Here is a 20653-nt window from a genome sequence, read left to right on the forward strand (position 1 = left end):
CCCACATTGAAGCACACGGCCCACACATTTAGGAGGTGCATCCGGCAATTGGTCCAGCAAGAGGGTGGTGGCATCCATCAATTTGTTGGGCACGGTCCAGCCTTCACGTTCCAGCAGCAGCAACACCTGTCCAAGGCAATTGGTCCAGCAAGAGGGTGGTGGCATCCATCAATTTGTTGGGCACGGTCCAGCTTCACGCGGAGAATGAGATCCACGTTTTGAAGGGGCAGCACGTGAAGGAACTTTGACGTCCAGCATGGGCAGCGGAGCCCAATGATGGTTGAAGAGAAGGGCTTGGATGCACACGGAGCACGCTCATTGGAGGAGGCCCTGCAGTTTTGAGGAAGCACATTACGGGTGGTATAGAGCATCTTTTCTAGCAGCAGCCACATAAGAGGGGTTGAGTCCAGCAAAGGTGGGGCTTCACGCGGAGAATGGGAAGCACAGGGGGTGTCCAAGAAAAGAAGAGCATCCAACAGCACTTTGGTCTAGCAGCACATCCAGGGGTGTCAAAAGAAGAAGCACATTCACGCATCCAGCAAAGGGTCCAACACATGGAAGAAGAGCAACCCACGTGGAGGTAGGTCTAGAAGTTTTAGAGAAAAGGAGATTGGAGAGGCTCAACTGCAGCCACCAGGGGGAAGGGAGTAGAGCGGAAGAAAGAAAAAAAAAAGCATGGAGGGTTACGGGTAGCAACAAAGAAAAACACATGATTGATTTTGGAAGTGAAAGATTTACTCAAGTTGCAACACACTTCAATTAGAAAAGAAAAAGGGGAGATGGACGCGGGGCATGCGCCAGCCACTACACGCTGGTTTCATGAGGAATGAGAGATACTTTTCCAATTTTATTTTTTTTGTGCAAGGGCTGGAACGTTCCATTTAGTTTTTCATTGAATGAACAAGGATTCAACACTTTTGCATTTAATACTCTTTTATTCTTTTGATTCCAATGCTGTCACGGTTGCGTGAGATATCTTTTATTTTCTTTCTTTAATTAATATATACATGTGTGGTGTTAATGTTTTGAAGAAGAAAATGAACTCTTTTGCATTTGAGAAGTAATAGGTGTGCGCGGAGAGATGGATTATGGTTGAATTATTAGTTTCGTTTCTTTCGAAGAAGGGGGCACATGGTGATTCAAGAAGGCATGGAGAAAGTGAATGAGAAATGAAGAAGTGATTAGGTGAGAGTTGGTGGCAGGGAGAAGTCACATCCAAAGCATATAAAAAGGCCAATGGGATTTTCTTTTTCTCTTAGAAATCAAGCACGGTGATCATTGAGGGTTCCTTTAAAGCATTAGGATTTATTTTAGTAGGTGGCAACTTGTTACGTTTAGGAAGATGAGAAATCATTATTTTATTTTTTTAGAAAGGTTCTCATGGAGAAAAGGGGGTGTGCACGCTTATTGATGGGAGCATGAGGTACATTTGATTCATTTTGCTTTCTTTTGGAAAAAGTGATGGTGCATTCATTTAGTATATTCATTTAGCTTTATTCCAATGTGCATTTAATTTGTTATCTCCGCATTGCCTTTTAATAGCTTCAATATTGTGTTTGGGTATTTATTTACTACAGTGATCAATTTAATGCTTTGTTCATGCATTTTAATGCCTTCAATTGTATTCAGTTGTGTTTAATTTCAAGTCTTAATTTAGTTCAATTGCATTCACAAACTCTTCAAACCCCCCACTACGTGTTTGACCTGAGACTCGAACCACATTTGGTCCTTGAGAGACGACCTAGGAGTCACTGCCTAGTCTATACTGCATTCTTTTATGCACAACTTTTGTGGGAGGTGCGACCCTCTCATCAAAATGGCGCCGTTGCCGGGGACCAACGGTTCGGTCTTAGGTTTTTGTTGTGTTTGTGTGTGTTGTGTTTTGTCTTGTGTTGTGATGTGATGTTCTGTTTTGTGTGTGCGTGTTGCATGTATAAATGTGTTGTGTTTTATTTGTTTCGTGATTTTTAGTATTCTTCTTTTTCCATGTCTACCTATTTTTATTTCGTGAACACTGCTTGTTTTGCTAGTGCCTCTGATTATGATTCTCCTTCTGCATGTTACTCTGATTGTAATTCATATTCTGCTGATTTCTATGTTGAGAACAATACGACTCATCCTCTAATTTCTGAGAGTGCTCTTTGTGAGCCGATTTCACTTAAGGAGGATGATCTTCATTGCGATCTCACCCCTGGACTGATACATTTGCTGCCTAAGTTTCATGGTTTTGCAGGAGAATGCCCACACAGACATTTGGAGGAGCTCCACATCATGTGCTCTTCAATGAAGCCTCCAGATGTCCCTCTTGATTACATTTTCTTGAGCGCATTTCCGCATTCATTACAAGGAGCAGCTAAGGATTGGAAAGACTCTCTCCCTCTGAGATCCGTTACCGATTGGGGATATCTTGAGCATTAGTTTCTGAGCAAATTCTCCCTTGTGCAGTATGGTTACAACAACGGTCTTGGATGGAATGACCGTACCTTGGAATGGTATAATGCTCCACAGCATCATTATCAAGAACCACCATTCCAAAGTACTTGTATGCCTCCACCAGTCCAGCAATACCAAAGTCAGCAATATGATGCTCCTGCCCAAATAGCTCCTCAGCCTTCTACTTCTGAGCCTACATTGCAGGAGTTGTTGGAGCAGATGACCATGCAGAACCTTCAGTTTCAGCAAGAGAACATGCAGTTCCAGCAAGAAATAGGAGCTGCCATTCATAGTATGACTGATCAGATAGGGCAGATGGCCACTCAACTCACTGAGGAACAGTCTCAAGATTCAGAGTTCCCATTTCAGACTGTTCAGATTCCAGATGATGATGATAGTGGCATCAACATAGAAGATGGGGAGAAGAGTCATGAGCTTACTACTACGCCACATACTTTCCCACCTTCAGATCGTCCCACTCTTGCACCTGAGGAGACCGAGAAAGATTTTGAGGACCAGGCATATATGAGCAACATTTTTGAGAAAGGTAGACCATCATCAGCTTCCACCACTCTTCCAATCTTCAAGGAAGTGGAGGTAAGCATACCTCAGTATGATTATGTCAGTGATGATTATGTTGTTCATGATTATGCTGTTGAGAGGTATGTTGATGATCATATTGTTGCTGAGCATGTTTTTAATTCTCCCTCTGTGCATGATGAGAACCACTTTTTGATATCACATCCAGATGTTTATTCTCAATGCACTGAACATGAATCTGAGTCTGTTATTGATATTACTTTTAATTTCGAAATTGATTCATGTTTTGAGGATGTATCTGAGGTTCAGCCTGTTACACTGGGATTGGGTGTTATACCCCTGCATGAAATTTGTGTAGAGCCACATTGCACTAACCCTATTGCAGGAGGTACAAATGAATTTGATCAACAAACACCCACAGTGGACAACAAAGGTGCTCACAATGACAAAAGCTTCAAGATTAATAAGCACCTGTTGAACCCGCTCATCAACAATCACTTCTTCTTAGATCCAGCTGTGGAAGACATTTCCCTGCTTGATCAAATATGGAGGATGAAGCAATTTTTCTTCAAAACTTCCTGGCTGGGTCCAATGGTGGAAGACATCTCCCTGCAAGTCCAAAATTGGCAACTGCCACCATGATCAGGGGAGTTTTCCTTTTCTCTTCTCCTCCTTTTCCTACTTTTATTGCACTTGTCCATGATGTGTTGATTGTTCTGATTTCTGATCTTATGCTTATGACACATTGAGGACACTGTGTAGTTTAAGTGTGGTCTATTGGGGGAGATTTTTATTTTTCTTTGTTAGTTTTTGATTTCTTGGTTAAATTTTTTTCTTTTCTAGGTTATTTTTGTCGTGTCTTGTATACAGTTGTGCATGATTCTCTTCATTTCTGAACCTTGTTTGGGTTGTAGACTTATCATTTCCTTCACTTCATTGATACTCTGAGATGTTGGAATCCTTGCTTTTCTTTGCTTGGGAAGATGGTTATGATTTTTGAGAGTTGAATTGATTGTGACAGAATTACCCTGTGTGAGATTTGAGCCACTTTATGTTCTTTCTTGTGTGTGATACGTCTCTTGATTGCTTGCGCATATGCCTTGGCTTGACTCTTGTTGATAATTCTTGATTGATATGCATGTTTGGAAGTGATAAAGGCAGTTTTGTTTTTAAGCCTCTCTAGCCAAATAAGCTTACCTTGTTCTGATCCTTTGAAAACCCCTTTTGAGCCTATACTTTCCTCATTTCTTTGTTTTGAAGCTCATACACTGGCCCTAAGTGAAAAAAAAAAAAAACCATGATTACCTTAACCTTAGGGAATTTTGGAGCTTTGGAAGTGTTTTGGGACCAAGTGTGATCTCCTTGGGGATTCTGATGAGTTGGCTAGTTGGTTCATCTTCTTGTTTTGTTTTGGTAAATATATGTGTATCTTGTCTTTTACAGTTTTATTTTGAAAAGAGAGAAAAGAAAAGAGACTTTGAATGTGTTTACACTTGTTCCCCATTGCTCCTCTATTTCTTTTGGTTTGTAGCTTCTCATCCATATTTATCCTCCCTTGTCCTTGGCCCCATTTCACCCATAAAAGACCTTTTGATTTGAACATGCATATGTTTTGAGTGTTGATATTAGAGGTTTGCCAAGTCTGTTGTTGTTTGCTTTCTTGAGTGCATTGAGTTGAAATTCTTTACCTTATACACTTGAGAGAAACACTGATAGTGCATCTGTGAGTTTTTGTTGCTTTTGATTCACCTCTTGAGCTGATTGATCATTTTGCCATGTCTTGATTTGCTTGGATGATTTCATGAGTATCTGCTTTCTCTGATCGATTCTGTGTTGGATATTGTCTACTTCCTTTCTTGGTCTAGATTCCTGGAGAACTGTGTAATTCTGTTTTTGTCCTTGTTGAGTCTTTGTTGTCTGTCTGTTGAGTTTGTGTTAGCTCCCTGATGTTTGAGTAGTTCCCTGGTTTTCGTTTTGGTTTTGCCCAGGAGTGCAAAAGACTAAGTGTGGTCTATTTTGATGAGTCAATATTTTCTCAATTTCACTTAGCTTATTGTGCTAGATTTAATCAGGAAATTGTGCTTAATTGTCCGGTATTTTTCCGTTTTTGCTAATTATGCTTAATTTGACCAAAAATTCTAATTTTAATTAATTTGGATTATTTGAGTAAATTATTTGCATTATTAATTGCAGAAAAATTCTAGAAATGCAAATTGGGACTTTTGGAAGAATATTCATCTGCACACTGTGCCATTTCACTTGGAAGAGGCTACACATGATTCAATTATTTATTCTAGGGCCCGTTGGAAATTTCATTTTGGGAAGGAATAAGTTGAAAATCTGGTATGCACGGCTGAAAATGGAATGGAAGACAAGGCCCACATTGAAGCACACGGCCCACACATTTAGGAGGTGCATCCGGCAATTGGTCCAGCAAGAGGGTGGTGGCATCCATCAATTTGTTGGGCACGGTCCAGCCTTCACGTTCCAGCAGCAGCAACACCTGTCCAAGGCAATTGGTCCAGCAAGAGGGTGGTGGCATCCATCAATTTGTTGGGCACGGTCCAGCTTCACGCGGAGAATGAGATCCACGTTTTGAAGGGGCAGCACGTGAAGGAACTTTGACGTCCAGCATGGGCAGCGGAGCCCAATGATGGTTGAAGAGAAGGGCTTGGATGCACACGGAGCACGCTCATTGGAGGAGGCCCTGCAGTTTTGAGGAAGCACATTACGGGTGGTATAGAGCATCTTTTCTAGCAGCAGCCACATAAGAGGGGTTGAGTCCAGCAAAGGTGGGGCTTCACGCGGAGAATGGGAAGCACAGGGGGTGTCCAAGAAAAGAAGAGCATCCAACAGCACTTTGGTCTAGCAGCACATCCAGGGGTGTCAAAAGAAGAAGCACATTCACGCATCCAGCAAAGGGTCCAACACATGGAAGAAGAGCAACCCACGTGGAGGTAGGTCTAGAAGTTTTAGAGAAAAGGAGATTGGAGAGGCTCAGCTGCAGCCACCAGGGGGAAGGGAGTAGAGCGGAAGAAAGAAAAAAAAAAGCATGGAGGGTTACGGGTAGCAACAAAGAAAAACACATGATTGATTTTGGAAGTGATAGATTTACTCAAGTTGCAGCACACTTCAATTAGAAAAGAAAAAGGGGAGATGGACGCGGGGCATGCGCCAGCCACTACACGCTGGTTTCATGAGGAATGAGAGATACTTTTCCAATTTTATTTTTTTTGTGCAAGGGCTGGAACGTTCCATTTAGTTTTTCATTGAATGAACAAGGATTCAACACTTTTGCATTTAATACTCTTTTATTCCTTTGATTCCAATGCTGTCACGGTTGCGTGAGATATCTTTTATTTTCTTTCTTTAATTAATATATACATGTGTGGTGTTAATGTTTTGAAGAAGAAAATGAACTCTTTTGCATTTGAGAAGTAATAGGTGTGCGCGGAGAGATGGATTATGGTTGAATTATTAGTTTCGTTTCTTTCGAAGAAGGGGGCACATGGTGATTCAAGAAGGCATGGAGAAAGTGAATGAGAAATGAAGAAGTGATTAGGTGAGAGTTGGTGGCAGGGAGAAGTCACATCCAAAGCATATAAAAAGGCCAATGGGATTTTCTTTTTCTCTTAGAAATCAAGCACGGTGATCATTGAGGGTTCCTTTAAAGCATTAGGATTTATTTTAGTAGGTGGCAGCTTGTTACGTTTAGGAAGATGAGAAATCATTATTTTATTTTTTTAGAAAGGTTCTCATGGAGAAAAGGGGGTGTGCACGCTTATTGATGGGAGCATGAGGTACATTTGATTCATTTTGCTTTCTTTTGGAAAAAGTGATGGTGCATTCATTTAGGATATTCATTTAGCTTTATTCCAATGTGCATTTAATTTGTTATCTCCGCATTGCCTTTTAATAGCTTCAATATTGTGTTTGGGTATTTATTTACTGCAGTGATCAGTTTAATGCTTTGTTCATGCATTTTAATGCCTTCAATTGTATTCAGTTGTGTTTAATTTCAAGTCTTAATTTAGTTCAATTGCATTCACAAACTCTTCAAACCCCCCACTACGTGTTTGACCTGAGACTCGAACCACATTTGGTCCTTGAGAGACGACCTAGGAGTCACTGCCTAGTCTATACTGCATTCTTTTATGCACAACTTTTGTGGGAGGTGCGACCCTCTCATCAACATCATCTCAACATCAGTTAATCATAAGCATCATTCAGTATTACTTATCACAACATCACAGTTAATAGCAAACCATCACAACAAACCAGGTTTCAAATAGAGTACATCAGCCCTAATCTAAAAACAAAAACAAATAAGTTCAGAAAACTTAAACCACAATGCATAAGCACATGATAGCATTCATCAGTAAATGCTATCTCAGCTCCTCATCAATCTTAGCTGTCCTCTGTATCTTCCTCTTCCTCCTCATCTGCATCATCTTCAAATGCATCATCCTCATCAGCTTCATCTTCTTCCATATCTCTAGCTGAAGCTTCAGCTGCTCCAGCTCCTCCTCCATGCACTGGCTCCTCTGGCCAAGCTACCACATTATGGAATTCATCCATAGTCCACCTGTGGGCTGGAGGTGTATCATACATCCCCACAATCATGTCAGCAGTGGCCACCTGCCCTCTGTGAATGGACTGCAACTGAGCCCCTATAAGAGACATATACATGTCCCTCATCTGGAATGGCTCTGCTTCATGTGTCTCAGCAGATGTCTGGCTCTGTGCTGGCCCTCTCTCTCTACGAGCCCGGCGTGGTGGAACTGGCTGAGCTGCATCATCACCTCCACAGTACTGTCTATAGTAGGCCTCATCAATAGCTTTTCTTGGCCTCTCAAAAGGTGGAGCAGAAGTGTCCACCCCAGCTATCTTGCAAAGGTGCGTGATCAAAGAAGGATGTCCTAGTGGTGCTTTGTTGTTTGAAGTATTGGCGCACACACTAATCTCATCAGCTATCACCTGCCCAATATTAACATTCAAGTTTCTGATAGCACAGTAGATGAAGAATGCCCTGCTGAGAGTAATATCTGACACATGTGAACATGGCTGAATGTTGGCATGAGAAAACGCCATCCAATACTTTGCAAGAGGAGCAAAATCTGTCCTCCTAATGTTAACCACTGAGCCAGATCGATTCCTTTGGAAGTGTCCTCCAGGTATACACAGTACTCTCTCCACATCCTCATAATCAGCACCTTCCTCCATGCAAAGAGCAAACTGGCACTGCTCACCAGCCCATACAGTGTCCAGAAAGTTATTAATTGAATCAGGATCATACCTGATAGCATGGCCTCTGACATAGCCCAAATAATTCTCAGTTGGATAATCACCAATCTTCTTTGCATTGGTGTAAAATTCCTTAACCACAGCTATATTGGCAGGTGCAGGATAAGTGGCTAGCTTTCCCCAATCATTCCCTAACACTTGCTCTCCAAATTGAGGAGCAAAGTTAGGTATCATTCCAACCTTTCTCTCCATTAGAAGTCTCCTGTCCTGAACCACTTTAAAGTGCTTCTCATGTTTCCTAGAGAGGAACCTGCTAGAATGGGGTTGCTCTGGTTCCTTTTCCTTTCTCTTGTTTGCCATGGTTTTCAATCTTTTTCCGGATGAGGATGCCATTCCTACATTCAAAACACAAAACCAAACCACAGAACATGATGTTAATCATTAGTAAAACACAGAACACAACTCCTTTCGAAGCTAAACCACCGCTGAGGGCCAGAATTCCCCCTCAGCGCCACCAGTACCACATTCCAGATCACACAAAACCAGAAAAATCAAATCTGGCAGAGTGCCGCTCAGCGGCAGTTTACCCCTCAGCGGTAACTCTGCAGATTTTTGAAAAACCTGTTTTAAAGCTTTCCTAACTCCACCCAAATGCAATTTTCAGTTTTCCAGTTCATAATCATGCAGTTTAATCGGTTCAAACATCAAATATATCATCAAATCATGCAAAGAAATCAAAAACCCTAAATCTTCATGTTTTAACAATCATATTCAAAATCAAAAACCCTAGAATGAACAAAATGCATTTTACTTACTTGGGTGGAGATACTAGATGCAATGAGAATGCTTCCAAGCTAGAATGCTCTCTTCCAACCCCAAACTTTGATGGCACACTAGTGAAAAAGTGAGTGGAAGAGAAATTTTCTTAAGAGGGAAGAGTGAAAAGATGTGGAAAACCTTGGAGAAGGTATGTGGGAGTGTTTGTGCAAAGAAAAGTCTGAAAGTGTTAGAGAATGCGCAGCTTAGGGTTTAAAAATACCCTAATGGGCTCGGGTCCCGCTAAGGGGAACTAAAACCCTATTCTGCGAGAGTACCGCTCAGCGGTAAAGTACCGCTCAGCGGCACTTTCGTGAAGTGCTCTTCTCCTTCTTTTCTTAACCTACGTGCCTCCTAGACATGCCCCTCACTGGCTCCCTGCAATTCAATGTTCAAAAATGCTTATGCAAACCCTAACTAAAACAAACAAACAGAAATATTCAATCAACTGGGTTGCCTCCCAGGTAGCGCTTGTTTAACGTCACGAGCCTGACCCAAAATCCACTAACACCCATCAGTAGGTGTTACTGCCATTGTATCCTTCAGTAGATACTTAACCACCTAGCATCCTTCAGTAGATGCTATATCCAACAAAATAAATACAGAAATAATGTTCACAAATAAAAAAAAAATTACAAAACCAAATCAAAAGTTTTTAAATTCACTGGGTTGCCTCCCAGCAAGCGCTCTTTTAATGTCATTAGCTTGACCCAATAAAGTTCAAGTTCCATCTTCTTTGTAATTGATGTTGTTATTCCACCAACTGCTCAGCTGTTTCCTTTGAACTGTTTTGGTTCTTCTAGAACATGGAGACTCTATCTCTATCATCTCCTTCTCTTTAAAGCCAACCCACAACTTGTTCTTGATTCTAACAGGTGTGCCAAGTTGGAGTCTTCTTTTCTTCCAGTCTCTAGGAATTTCTTCTCCTCTTCCAATCTCTTCTACCTTGGGTACCTGAAACAACAAACAATGGTTACCTGAAACCTCAAGATTTTCATCTTTACGGCTAGTCATGGGTGCATCTCGAAATGCAGCTTTATAACTAGCTTCTTCCTCCTTTGCTTGCATCTCATCTTTGAAAACATCTACCACCACTCTCTCCTCTCTATCCTGGAGCACCACTATACCTTCATTTACATCTATGATAGCCCTGGCCGTTTTCATAAACGGTCTTCCAAGTATGATAGGTATCTTCTCAGTCTCCATCTTCATCACTACAAAGTCTGCCAAGAACTGAAGTTTGCCAACACAAACTATAATGTCCTCTACAATCCCACATGGCTCCTTTGAAGATCCATCGGCCATTACTATTTTAATCTTTGCATGTTTCATTTTAACATTGCCGATTTGCTCCAGTAAAGAATAAGGTATCAAGTTAACACTTGAACCTAAATCAAGGAGAGCTTTCTTTACCTTTTTCTTCCCTATAGTACAAGGGATAGAAAAACTACCTGGATCTGACGCTTTAGGAGGGAATGACTCTTTCTTAACAGTTATACACTCTTTTGCCTCATCATCTCTACGTCTCTTCTTTGTAGAAATTTCTTCATCAGATTTTGTGTAAACTGCAATTTTCTGTAAAATCTGTTCCCAAGGTGCTTTATTATCCACCATTCTGAATAATTCTGTGAAATCCATTTGTTTCTCTTGATTTATTGGAAAAGGAAAATTGTTTTTGCTCTCTATTTCTCTTCTTTCTTCTGTTTCTCCTTCTTCTAACTCAATTATCTCTTCATTCACACTCTTTACCACTTTGCACTCTTCTCTAGGGTTAACCTCAGTATTAGCCCCAAAATTTCTATTTGGCCTTTCTTCCAATTGCTTGGTAATCTGACCCATTTGAATCTCCAAATTCTTTATAGCAGCTTCAGTGCTCTTTTGAGAAGATTCGGTTTTCTGTATGAATTGCTGAAGAGTTTCTTCCAACCTTGTTGATTTTTCATTAAGCATAGATAACTGTTGCCAAAAGGTTGGTTGCTGCTGCTTATTATATTGATTTGCTTGCCCAGTTTGTCCTTGACCAATGCTTGGATGTGGTTTCCACCCTTGATTGTAATTCCCTTGACGGTATGGAAATTGATTAGCCATGAAATTAACATCCTCCAAGGCCTCCACTGGAAAAGCACATTGACCATTGATATGATCACCTCCACATAATTTGCACAACTGAGTTTGCACCTGTGCAGCAGTTTTCAACTCTTTAGGTAATTGTGCAAGAGTTTTAGTCAGAGTCTCCAGCTGTTGAGTTAGAATTTTATTTTGAGCTAGCAAGGCATCATGTGTCTGTAATTGGAGAACCCCTTTTTGTTGCATAGGAACTCCTCTTTCGCTGTTGAGTTCATTATCACTAGTAGCCATGTTGTCAATAATTTCTATAGCTTCCTGATAACAGTTGAAAAACTGTTATTTTCATGATTAAAATTGACACTAAAAGCAACCTTCACACTTAGAAATTAGCTTGAAATCATGTTTTTCTGTATATTTTTTAGAAATAAGAGAGTTGGACAGGTTTATGCTTGATTTCAGTGTTTTTGTGCAGGTTTTAAGGTGAATTTGGTAAAAGAAGTGAAGAAGGAGAGAGATGAAATCAGAAAAGACAACAAAAAGTGCAAAAGGAGAAGCCGAAGTCACCGCTCAGCGGCAGTTTACCGCTGAGCGGCACTCAGGAGTTTGCGGGAGGTCCGCTGAGGGGCAAAATGGCCGCTGAGGGGAGAAAACAAGTCACGCACTCACCGCTGAGCGGCAGTTTACCGCTGAGCGGTACTCTGGAAGTCACGGGAGATCCGCTGAGGGGCAAAATGGCCGCTGAGGGGAGAAAACAAGTCACGCAATCACCGCTGAGCGGCAGTTTACCGCTGAGCGGCACTTTAATGGGCTTGGACTTGACTTTTTGTAATTTACGAATGATACATAAGCTTTAGGGTTTCCTAGGGTTAGGTATCTCTGGCTGGAACGAGGCAAACACTCTCTCTACCACCCCTTTGAAGGAGGATCTTGGATGCTGAGGCTTCCGCTTCACCTTTTTAGGGTTTATTCTTTCATTCTTTCATTGTAATTCATCTAGGTTCACCATGAATATGGTGAACTAACCTCTTTATGTTTGTTGGGGAATCAATGTAGTCTTGTGAAACTCTCATATATGGAATCTGTGTTTACATCTTTTAATTAAGACTTATGCTTTCTTTCATCATTAGTTAGGGTTTTTCCTCTTTGTTTAATGCTTGCATGGTTTAACTCATTCGATGCATGATTATTGGTTTTGTTGATACGGGAACGTACGGGGAAGTCTAGATCCGGGGAATTTCTCCCAATTTTATATTGGTTGTCGTTAAGCTCCTGTACTTATGAACTAATCATTAGGAATGCTAGGAATTGTATGAACTCGTGATTAGGGAGAAGCCTTCTGGAAAGGTACATTAGAGAGTGGCATTAACAATGGTGATTTGATCGTTGAATTCCTAAAATATATGAGAGTGGATAAGATGAAATTGAACCCCAACAACATATCCATACATAAATTTCATTGAAAGTGTTTATCTTTTGCTTTTTGCCATTGATCAGAATTCATGCATACATGTTTATTTTCTGTCTTGCATTTTAAACCCCAATTAATTCGTTTGTAAGTCTTAGTTAATTAAGAAATCACATAACTAAACTAGGCCGTGAGTCCTTTGGGAAGAACGATACTTGGTCTTACCAAGTTTTATTACTTGAACGATTCGGTCATACTTGCCGATTGAAAACAAGTTTGTGACATCATAATTTGGTGTTCATAAATTTGTCCATCAAGTTTTTGGCGCCGCTGCCGGGGACTCGTGGTTTAACTGGTTAATTTGTGTGATTATTAATTATCTTTGACTTATTTTTTTTTTATTTTTTTTTTAAATTTCGAATTTGTATTTTATTTTATTTCTTTTTGTGCTAACCAAATCTTCTAGGGTTTTGTGTTCTTGTGTATGCAGGAGGCAATTCGAACTAGTAGCAAGAAAACAACAGAACTGTTGCTTGAAGGATTAGAAGACAGTAGACGGAGGAGAAGAATCAGAACATCTAGAGAACTTTTCCCTCCTCCGGAAACTCTGTTGCAACCATCACCACAAGGTTCTGACAATAGCACAGAAAATATGGAGAATAATCATATCAGAAGAACTCTTGCTGATTACACCAATGTAGCTGGACCTCAACATTTTAACAGCATAGCTAGACCTAGAGTCAATGCAGCCAATATGGAGGTCAAACCAGCATTGATCCAACTGGTGAAGAGTAATCAATTCAATGGGTTATCTCATGAAAGCCCATATGAGCACCTGACTACATTTAATGAAATTTGCAACACAGTGAAAATCAATGGGGTGCCAGACGAAGCAATCAAACTTAGTTTGTTTCCTTTCTCATTGGGAGGCAATGCTAAGCTTTGGTTGAACTCTTTTCCAGAAGGAAGTTTCACAGAGTGGGAAGCAGTGGTAACAAAGTTTTTGAACAAGTACTTTCCACAATCAAAGGTGACAAAAGGCAAGCAAGAGATATCTTCATTTAAGCAGGGCATGGAAGAATCACTGGGGCATGCATGGGATAGATACAAAAGTCTGCTAAGAAAAACACCCACGCATGGCTTCAAAGAAGAAGAAGTAGTCCTAACTTTCCTTGGAGGTCTTGGTTCACAAGCTAAGATGATGCTTCATGCTTCAGCAGGAGGAAACATTAAATGGAAAACTCCAGAGGAAGCAACTGAAATTATTGAAAATATGGCTACTAATGACAATGAACTCAATATTGAAAAAGGAGATTTTAGTCAGAAGGAGTTGTTACAATTAAATGAGGCTTTGCTTATTCAAAATAGAATTATCTCTCAACAGCTTGAAGAAGTAACTATGAAACTTTCTCAAATACCACAGGAAATACAACAGGTCTCAATGGTTCAAGTGCAACAACCAAAATGGCAGATGCAATGTACTCCAGTTGAGAAAACAACAAAGCTTGAAGAGACTTTCCAAAGATTCTTGAAGACGAATGCGTCTTATTGTCATAATGTAAATGTTGCATTTAAAAAAAATGGAGGTTTATGTTGAGAGAATAGTTGACGAGATGAAACATGATAATCTGGGAAAGGAGTGTAAAACTATTGTGACTAGAAGTGGTAGAGTGTTAGAGGAGAGACAAAAAGAAAGAGAGAGAAAGAAAATGAGAGTGAGAGTGAAAAAGAAACATGTGAGTGGAAAGAAAGAGTTGAGAGAGAGAAAAAGGAAAAAGAAGAAGAGGAGAGGAGAGAAAAAAAAGAGAGAGAAGAGAGAGAGGAGAGACAGAAAGAAAAAGAGTATGAAAAGCCACTTCCTTATCCAAAGAGTTATTCGAGGAAGGAGAAAGAAAAGCAGTTGGAAAGATTCATGGAATTGTTTAAAAAGTTGGAGATTACTATACCATTCTCTGAAGCATTGCAACAGATGCCAGCATATGCAAAATTTTTGAAGGAACTTCCTCACAAAGAAACACAAGTACATTGAGAAGGAAACTATCAATATACAGGGCAACTGCAGTGCAATCATACAGAAACTACCTCCTAAACTTAAAGATCCAGGAAGCTTCACTATTCCATGCACCATAGGAGATGTGAAAGTTGGAAGAGCATTGATTGATTTGGGAGCTAGCATTAATCTAATGCCGCTATCCATGTGCAGAACAATTCAGGGGCTGGAAATTAAACCAACCAGAATGGCTCTTCAATTGGCACAGGTCTCTTAAGTATCCATATGGAGTGGTTGAAGATGTTCTAGTGAAGGTTGACAAATTTGTATTCCCAGTGGATTTTATTGTGATGGAGATGGAAGGAACTAGTGATGTTCCTCTTATTCTTGGGAGACCTTTTATGAAGACTGCTAGAGTTTTGATTGATGTAGAGAATGGTAAGCTTAAATTGAGAGTTGACGATGAAGAAGTCACTTTTGACGTATCCAAGGCCATGACATATCCAAATGATGACAAAGCATGTTTTCAATTTGATGAACTTGACGAAGTTTGTATGGTGCAAGAAAGGATGGTGCGAAATATTTCTCCATTGGAAAAAACTCTCATTGATGCATGTGAAGATTTAGATGAAGAAGAAGAGAAATTGATTGATGAATGTCTGATGGACTTGGAAACATTGAAAAAGAGTCCAGAGGAAGATCCAATTTGAAATAATTGATAAGGAAGAAACAGTCAAAACACAGACACCAGAATTAAAAAGATTGCCATCACATCTGAAATATGTGTTTTTAGAAGAAGATGGAACAAAGCCAGTCATCATCAATAACTCTTTATCTCTACAAGAAGAAGAGCAATTGATAGAAATTCTGAAAGCCAACAAAGAAGCAATTGGGTGGTCAATATCAGATCTCAAAGGTATTAGCCCAACTTACTGCATGCACAAAATTTTTATGGAAGAAGATTATAAACCAAGTGCTCAACCACAGAGAAGGTTAAATCCTGTTATGAAGGAGGTTGTCAGAAAAGAAGTGTTGAAACTGTTAGAAGCTGGTATCATCTATCCAATCTCTGACAGTGAATGGGTGAGTCCAGTACAGGTGGTTCCAAAGAAAGGTGGGATGACAGTAATTTATAATGATAAGAATGAACTTATTCCTACTCGGACAGTTACTGGTTGGCGTATGTGCATTGATTACAGGAAGCTGAATAAAGCTACTAGGAAAGATCATTTTCCTCTTCCTTTCATGGATCAGATGCTAGAAAGGTTATCAGGGCAGGCTTTCTATTGTTTTCTAGATGGATATTCTGGATATAATCAAATTGTGGTGGATCCAAAAGACCAGGAGAAGACGGCTTTTACTTGTCCTTTTGGTATCTTTGCGTATAGAAAGATGCCTTTTGGATTATGTAATGCTCCAGCTACGTTTCAGAGGTGTATGCAGGCAATTTTTGCGGATCTTTTAGAAAAATGCATTGAAGTATTCATGGATGATTTCTCAGTTTTTGGAAATTCTTTCCAAAGATGTTTGGCTAATTTGAACACTGTCCTCAAAAGATGTGTTCAGACAAATCTTGTTTTGAATTGGGAAAAATGTCATTTCATGGTAACTGAAGGAATTGTATTGGGGCATAAAATCTCTGCTAAAGGAATTGAGGTAGACAAAGCTAAAGTAGAAGTCATTGAGAAACTACCTCCACCAACAAATGTAAAGGGGATTAGAAGTTTTCTTGGTCATGCTGGGTTTATAGAAGATTCATCAAGGATTTCTCAAAAATTGCTAAACCATTGAGTAATCTTTTGATGAAGGATGCACCTTTTGTGATGAATGAAGATTCTGAAAGCTTTTGACACATTGAAGAAGAAGTTAGTGTCAGCTCCAGTAATTGTAGCACCAGATTGGAATCAAAACTTTGAATTAATGTGTGATGCAAGTGATTATGCAATAGGAGTTGTCCTTGGCCAGCGGAAAGAACAAAAGTTTCATCCAATTTATTATGCTAGCAAGGTTCTGAATGATGCTCAATTGAATTATGCTACAACCTGAGAAAGAATTTCTTGCTATTGTGTATGCTCTAGAGAAATTTAGACCTTATCTTATTGGGTCCAAGGTAACTGTCTATACAGATCATGCAACTATCAAATATTTGTTAACAAAACCAGATTCTAAGCGACGACTGATTAGATGGGTTTTACTATTGCAAGAATTTGATGTAGACATCCGTGATAAGAAAGGAAGTGAAAACTTAATTGCTGATCATTTGTCACGGTTAGTCAATAATGAAGTAACTAGCAAGGAGTCTGAAATCTGGGAATCTTTTTCAGATGAATCACTCATGTATATTCAGCAGAGACCCTGGTTTGCTGATATGGCTAATTTCAAAGCTGCAAGAGTCATGCCGGAAGACTTAACTTGGCAACAAAGAAAGAAATTTTTGCATGATGCCAAGCAGTTTGTTTGGGATGATCCTTATTTGTTCAAAATTGGAGCAGATAATCTTCTGAGGAGATGTGTTACAAATGAAGAAGCAGAAGGAATTCTCTGGCATTGTCATGATTCACCTTATGGAGGACATTTTAATGGAGAAAGAACAGCAGCAAAAGTCCTTCAATCAGGATTTTATTGGCCAACTTTGTTTAAAGATGCTCATAATCATGCTAAAAATTGTGACAAATGTCAAAGAGCAGGGACAATCACTAAACGTCATGAGATGCCGTTACAAGGTATTTTAGAGGTTGAGGTTTTTGATTGTTGGGGTATTGACTTTGTTGGACCCTTCCCTCCATCTTTCAACAATGAATATATTCTGGTAGTAGTGGATTATGTGAGTAAATGGGTGGAAGCATTAGCTTGTCCTAAAAATGATGCTAGCACGGTAATTAAATTCCTGAAGAGGCAGATATTCTCACGTTTTGGCACTCCAAGAGTGTTGATCAGTGATGGAGGATCTCATTTTTGCAATTATCAGCTAGAGAAAGTACTCAAACACTATGGAGTAAAACATAAAGTAGCTGTACCTTATCATCCACAAACCAATGGACAAGCTGAGGTATCTAACAGGGAGATAAAACGGATCCTGGAAAAAACAGTGACTTCATCAAGAAAGGATTGGTCTCTCAAATTGGATGATGCTCTTTGGGCTTATAGGACAGCAATGAAGACGTCTATGGGATTATCACCATTTCAATTAGTCTATGGGAAAGCATGCCATTTGCCTGTAGAATTGGAGCATAAAGCATTATGGGCTTTGAAATTCTTGAATTTCGATCCTTATGAAACTCAATGCACACGCAGACGGACAGATTTTGGAGCTTGAAGAAATGCGATTACATGCATATGATTCATCCAAGGCTTACAAAGACAAAATTAAATTTTATCATGACAGAAAGTTGGTGAACAGAGTTTTCAATCCAGGACAACAGGTATTATTGTTCAATTCAAGATTGAAGATATTTCCTGGGAAGCTGAAGTCAAAATGGTCAGGACCATATGTGATAAAAGAAGTGCATCCGCATGGAGCAATTGAAATATTTAATCCAGTTGCTGCTGATCCACAAAGAAGTTGGGTGGTGAATGGTCAACGTCTCAAACCTTATCTAGGGGGAGAGGTGCAACAATTTTCCACAATGATGTTGTTGGTTGATCCTTGAAAGTTTGGGTCAGGCTCGTGACGTTAAACAAGCGCTCACTGGGAGGCAACCCAATGTTTTGTAAGTATTTTCTGTTAGGGTTTGATGTACTCTAGTTGAAACCCGGTTTCTTGTGATGGTTTGCTATTAACTGTGATTGTGTGATAAGTAATACTGAATGATGCTTATGATTGATTGATGTTGAGATAGATGTGCACATTAAATGCTTATACAGGTGATTCACAAGTTTTGTGAACAAATGCAGGATATTATGATTGTGATTGTGAAATTAAGCAGGATGTGTATGTCAAATGTGAATGAGCTTATGTGTGAAATTTTGAGCTCCAGAGTTGTTATTGTTGAATGCTATTACTTTGAAAGCATGAATGGTTTTGCCCAGGTTTTCTATGATTGAATCAATTGCTTGTTTTGCACCATGTGATCAAGGCCATTTGTTGAAAACCTTTTTATTGGCCAAATTCATAAAATTAGCCCATTAAAAGAGAACACTGTGTGTTCTATCCTTTGAACCCTTAGCCTTGAATATACACTGAAACCTTTAATTGAAAAATCTTTACCTTGAGTTAAGTAGAAGATCTTGTGTGGTATTGTTAAATGTTCAAGTTTGGGGTTGTTGGGAAAACATGAAAAGCATTGAGCTAAGAGCTAAAAAGTAAGAATGTGCAAAGAAAAAGAAAAGAAAAGAAAAAGAAGTAAAGCTCAATGCAAAGGCAAAAGAAAGTTGGGAATGAATAAGATGATTGTGTTGTTATGATTCTCTTAACTCAAGGGTTTTGTGATCTAGAAAAACCAATTTTCTTGTTAGCCCAGCCACATTATAAGCCATAGAAAAGTCCTTGTGATGATGCATGTTTGTGAATGTTTTTGATTGTGGTAAAATGAAAGGCAAAGTTAATTCATGTAACATTGTGATAGTAGAGTGAATGAGTGATCATCTCTTATACACTTGAGTGTGAGTGAAACACTTGACTTAGTGAGGAAATATCACATGAACACATGAACATCCATGCTTAATTGATTGATCATTCATGAAAATAGCATTTGTTGGAATTTAAATGACTTTGTGAACACTAAAGCATGTGCACATCTTGATTGAACTCTTGGTCATAAGTTTGAGTGAAGTTTTTGCTTATCTTGAAAAGAAGATTTTTGAATGAAGTGAACCATCATATGAATTGGTTTAAAGATGGAGTTACATATTATTTGCTTGAGGACAAGCAAAGTTTTAAGTTTGGGGTTGTGATAACAGTTGAAAAACTGTTATTTTCATGATTAAAATTGACACTAAAAGCAACCTTTACACTTAGAAACTAGCTTGAAATCATGTTTTTCCTCATGTTTTTAGAAATAAGAGAGTTGGACAGGTTTATGCTTGATTTCAGTGTTTTTGTGCAGGTTTTAAGGTGAATTTGGTAAAAGAAGTGAAGAAGGAGAGAGATGAAATCAGAAAAGACAACAAAAAGTGCAAAAGGAGAAGCCGAAGTCACCGCTCAGCGGTAGTTTACCGCTGAGCGGCACTCAGGAGTTTGCGGGAGGTCCGCTGAGGGGCAAAATGGCCGCTGAGGGGAGAAAACAAGTCACGCACTCACCGCTGAGCGACAGTTTACCGCTGAGCGGTACTCTGGAAGTCACAGGAGATCCACTGAGGGGCAAAATGGCCGCTGAGGGGAGAAAACAAGTCACGCAATCACCGCTGAGCGGCAGTTTACCGCTGAGCGGCACTTTAATGGGCTTGGACTTGACTTTTTGTAATTTACGAATGATACATAAGCTTTAGGATTTCCTAGGGTTAGGTATCTCTGGCTGGAACGAGTTAAACACTCTCTCTACCACCCCTTTGAAGGAGGATCTTGGATGCTGAGGCTTCCGCTTCACCTTTTTAGGGTTTATTCTTTCATTCTTTCATTGTAATTCATCTAGGTTCACCATGAATATGGTGAACTAACCTCTTTATGTTTGTTGGGGAATCAATGTAGTCTTGTGAAACTCTCATATATGGAATCTGTGTTTACATCTTTTAATTAAGACTTATGCTTTCTTTCATCATTAGTTAGGGTTTTTCCTCTTTGTTTAATGCTTGCATGGTTTAACTCATTCGATGCATGATTATTGGTTTTGTGGATACGGGAACGTACGGGGAAGTCTAGATCCGGGGAATTTCTCCCAATTTTATATTGGTTGTCGTTAAGCTCCTGTACTTATGAACTAATCATTAGGAATGCTAGGAATTGTATGAACTCGTGATTAGGGAGAAGCCTTCTGGAAAGGTACATTAGAGAGTGGCATTAACAATGGTGATTTGATCGTTGAATTCCTAAAATATATGAGAGTGGATAAGATGAAATTGACCCCCAACAACATATTCATATATATATTTCATTGAAAGTGTTTGTCTTTTGCTTTTGCCATTGATCAAAAGCTCATGCATACATGTTTATTTTCTGTTTTGCATATTAAACTTCAAATATTTCGTTCTTAAGTCTTAGCTAATCAACGAACCACACAACT

At 39.5% G+C, this 20653-nt stretch overlaps 1 pseudogene; it reads right to left on the reverse strand.

Annotated features, from left to right (window-relative positions):
• Positions 1–77: 77 nt before the first annotated feature.
• LOC148206287 (histone-lysine N-methyltransferase ATX3-like) overlaps positions 78–20653 on the reverse strand; it is a 27599-nt pseudogene continuing 7023 nt past the window's right edge.

Source organism: Vigna umbellata, chromosome 1 (assembly GCF_029865625.1).
Source record: "Vigna umbellata cultivar VRB3 chromosome 1, Vumbellata_1.0, whole genome shotgun sequence".
NCBI lineage: Eukaryota > Viridiplantae > Streptophyta > Magnoliopsida > Fabales > Fabaceae > Vigna > Vigna umbellata.